Below are 4,826 nucleotides of genomic sequence, written 5' to 3' on the forward strand. Positions count from 1 at the left end.
ACACACACACACACACACACACTTACTTTGTCTTGGCTTACGTTCTCACAGGTTTAGAGTTAAATGATGTGTATCCATGGATGATTGTCCACATTTGTGTTTGCTCTCTCATATAGTGGATAATTGAAGATTTTTTCAACTACATTATCCCTAGAAACTACTACTAGGATGCAAATCCCAATGGGGACTAAAAAACACATGGTAAACTTAGACATTGGCTAAAAACTGTTGCCTTTTAACTTTAGCCTTGTCAACCACTTTTTCGAGGTTTCACTTACTAGGTGTGGTGATATATTAATTTTATGGTGGTTTTAGGAATATGGTATGCTTGGAGATGTTCTCTCTTTGATATTTTGAGATGCCATTATTAGCACTAGATAAAGATAGTAGTATGCATATTTCTAGTGCATGTCTGTGTGTGTGTGTGTGTGTGTGTGTGTGTGTGTGTCACTTCATCTGGCTATGATTGCTTCATCTAGCTACGCACACACTTACACTTGAGGTACTGACGTAGAAAATGGTTATTTTGCCTTGTGGGTGACTACCTTGAGTGTGTATCTTGCACTTCTCTCAATGAGTAATCTGGCTTTCGCTATGCATACTGGAGCTAATGAATATAATGTCTTGTGGGTGTTTACCGTGAATCTATACCTTGCAAATTCCTCATTGGATGTAATAGTGGGCTGCATACCTGGTGTGATTATCTCTTTTTATAAACCTTACATCTCCTTGCTCTAAGAGCATTTGGAATCATGCCCTTTAAATGCCCTTTTGGAATTGGTTACCTTGCACTGGCCCCTCTCCAGGTGACTCACCTCTTGTCGCGAGCATGAGTTGTATGACCCTTGGTGACCGTTCTTTAACTTAAAAAGATGCTCTCCCTTCCTGGCATTACGTGGAATATTCTCCATGCTCCAGTCTCAATGGATGAATTTGAGTCTTTTAGGTTATGATAGAGCTGATGAGTATACGACTTTATATCAGAACCTTGGGAAGGTTTGTGCTATTGGAGAGTTAGTTTGCTGGGTCTTTACCTGTTATCTCCCCCTTTGAGGGTATCTACTGAAGGGTTATATATACTATTGAGCTTTCCTCAAGTTTGTGCTATGGATATTGAGGTTGATGGTTGCAATGTCTGGTTGATGTTTTGGACCTCTCTCTCTCTCTCTCTCTCTCTCTCTCTCTCTCTCTCTCTCTCTCTCTCTCTCTCTCTCTCTCTCTCTTATGGCAATGTGCTTCGCTGATCTTTGGGGTGGAGACTAGCCCTTTACCTAATATACCACCCTTGTGCTTCTTAACAATATCACTTGATCTTGACCTTATTTATTTTTTACCCACTTGAAGACTTTTAAAAGAAAAAGGGGTGCCTTATAATAGTCACCTTCTATAGCATAACCCTCCCCCTATACTTTTTTTATTTTTAAAAAAATGCCAAAAAGTCCTACCTTTCCTACTCTTCTAAACTCAATCCCCTAGTGGGACGAGTTTACTAGGTGTGAACTTAACCCTAAACCCTTTTGAGTAAATGGGTAATTACCATCCTATTCATCTCCCTTCGCGAGCATGAGGATTTTTTTGGTTTGGTGCTCTTGCGTGCATACTGCGTAGTTGTATGACCCTTCGTGCTCTTTATTTCTCTCATCCTTGTGCCATTGGATGATTCTATGAGCTGGGTTCAAATTTTCCCTCCTCCCGAGTATTGATGCTCTACAAACCTCTCAACTATGCCTACTGCATACTGACTTGATCGACTATTTGCCATATCTCTCTCCTCCCTGTATCTTCAAAGAGATGGTGTGCTAAATGCTTCCCCAAAATACTTTTGAAGTTGGCTTGGAATTTGGCCCGATTTTGTAAGCAGATTTGGAGGGATTCACTGCTCGAGGGTTGTTGTGTATACTTCCTCCTACAACCTATTTAACACCTAGTGAGGGACACTCTTATCCCTCACTTGGCCTTGCTTTGCATGTTACTAGTTATAATCTATGAATGAGGGTCGTGCTTGATTTGTTGTCCTTCTTACTTCAAAATAGATTTGGTCCAGAAGACTAATGCTTTGCAGGTTGGTGCCAATCTCACTTTAATGGTTTTTGTAATTAATTTAACAAATCACTTGGATTTACTATGCTAAATGACATGGTATCTTGGAGTAAATGATTTTTACTAATCCTCTAAATTTTACTGACCTCCCTTGCCTGCTCACACAAATAGGCATTGGGGGTTTTGTTTTTGAGCTATGCCTGACTGCTTTGATCATTCTTTAAAAAATTAGAAATTACTAGTGATTATGGATAAAGCTTGACCTTGATGGTCTAATAACTCACGAGTGAGTAGAGTGACTTTGCTGAGAAGCTACAAATTGCATAAGCCTTGTCCCCTTTGCCTGCTCATAGAAATAGGCACTGGTGGTTCTTATTCATTTTTGAGGTAGACATCTTCAGGCCGTTGTGGCCTGGAAACACCTACTATGAATCTCTATATTCACTGTGAAGGGCATTTTAATGATACTCAGACTTCTTAAAAAGCCTAAAATGTTGACCCTATGTGGTTCGGATAGATAGGCTTAGAACTAGTTTAAGGTTTGTTTGTTGTCTTCTATCGTAATTCGGATAGACATAGAGTACCGGACATCTTTTTGTAGAAAATGGTCTATTTACATCACTATTTCCATTTTTTTAAAAAGAGATAACTAAATGTTATGTTTTTAGGGTCAGTTCGTACCTCTAACAGTACTATTGGCTGTGACTCTGATGGTATTTGGCTCACTAATCTGGGCCCTGGTTCGATATTCTACTCAAATCTAAGTGGTATTATCGAGAGACTTTAGAAACTACGTAGTGCTCTTGACTTTTTTGTTTTACAATAATGGTTGCTCTGCTATATTTTGGAGCTGGCAGGATCACTCCTTTGCACAAGTATTCTCAAAAACCTGCTAATTTTTATAGCTAATTTTGGCAAACAGTTTTACTAACAATTTGAAATTTTTACCTTCGATATGGGTTTTGCCTTGGTTGTATGAATTGGTTGTCACTCTTTCTTTTGATTTGAGATGTTTGAGAAAATTTTCCGAGTCGTCACTATGTATAATTGAGTACTCAATCTTGGAGCTTCTTTGATTCTGGAGAAGCTTTATTGGCTTTGTTGTTGTTTATACTTATAATTTTTTTGACATTTAAGGGTTTGTTTTTACTCTATGGCTTAGTATGAAACTTGGTATAGCTTGATCTATTGTTGGCTATTCTAAACAATTTGTGGCAGCTGATGATATTGTTGAATACACCAAGCTACTAATGATGGTATCAAGTTTCAACCATTAGATGATTGATGAGGGCGTTTTTTGGCTTGAACAGTTTGAATGGGGTATGGTTCACTAATCTCCTTTGGAAAGGATGACCAAAAAGCACTAATATGCTCTAAAAATGGAGAAATGCTATTGGTTTCTATTTTTACTTGCTTTTGGGAGTTTTTGTACTATTATATTGGGAGATTTTTTGGTGTTTTTGTACTAGTTTCTCTAGATTTTGGGTAGATTTTGATGGATTCTATTACTAATGCCTTCTAGAAGTCTTTTGGACTACTACATTTCAAGCTTGGGGAGTCTCACTTTTGTAAAGGGGCTAAACGACTGGTAGACTCTAATGGAATACAATTTGGATATAGTGGGATTAGCTGAGACAATCACTTAAAGTTAGGCCATTGGCTTTTACTAATCATTCATAAAAATAGGCATAGGGGGTATTGTTTGTTGTTATACAAGGTATAAATATGATCGAGTTTGATAAGAGGCTTTCATTGCTCAAAAAAAGGATGCAACCTTTTTTGCTTGACTCTTAGTATTATAAAACCGAGTGTAGGTGCTTTTTGGCTGTACCTAAAACTCACCGAAAATTGTTGACTGAATTGTGTGATACTGTAGAACTAAAGCTCACTATAGATTATGAATTGATGCAATTCATTACTATTTAGGTTTACAAAGGCTAACAACTGAGAACCAGCTTATTTCTTGCCAAACTTTTGGCTCTTTGTTGCCTCTTTGTTACTATCACTGGAGACTTTTGAGAAGTGAACTAATGACTTTTATCGAGACTTAACCTGAAAAATAGACATGTGGACATTCTAACATATGGCTTTAAGTTGATAAATTAGATAATCCAAGACCATAAGGAATGCTCACTCAAAACAAACTTTAATAGACTTAATGGTTATACCACGTGAATTAAAAGGGGGTGATAGCCTTTTGAGGAGTAATGGAGCCTTTCTATCTTACTGATGTGTGGTTTCAAGAAGTTGAAGAATGGGCATAGAAAAGTTTTAGGTCACTTGAAATATATATATAAAAAAGTAACAGTGATAAATTTCAAATTATTGTTAACTTAAAATATTTATACTTACCTAAAATGGGTGGAAACTTTCTAAATGGATATCAAAATTAAAAGTTCACTTCATATCTTGTTACCTAAAGACTTTCTTATAAATAAAACAATAGCTAATCTAATAATTTTTAAGGAGAACAATGATAACAAGAACTCATAGGTTCTTTGATACTTGTAATACATATCCAAACCTAACAAAATTTGATGTCTTGTTTGAATGAATGTAAATGTGACTTCTATCTTTGCTTAAAGAGGTTTATTTTAGCTCTAGTCCACCCTTGAAGATGAAGGCCTAATTCATGCATATATGATTTTTATGTTTTGATGCATATGATAATTGGAATGATTCCTCGTTCAGACTATATTGTACAAAGATTATTTGAACATAGAAAAGATTTTGTGCAAATACTTTTTTATTTTCTAAAGCCAATTGTTTTTTGAACATAGTGTTCT

The sequence above is a fragment of the Adiantum capillus-veneris genome, chromosome 9 (genome assembly GCF_014529385.1).
Source record: "Adiantum capillus-veneris isolate H3 chromosome 9, ASM1452938v2, whole genome shotgun sequence".
NCBI lineage: Eukaryota > Viridiplantae > Streptophyta > Polypodiopsida > Polypodiales > Pteridaceae > Adiantum > Adiantum capillus-veneris.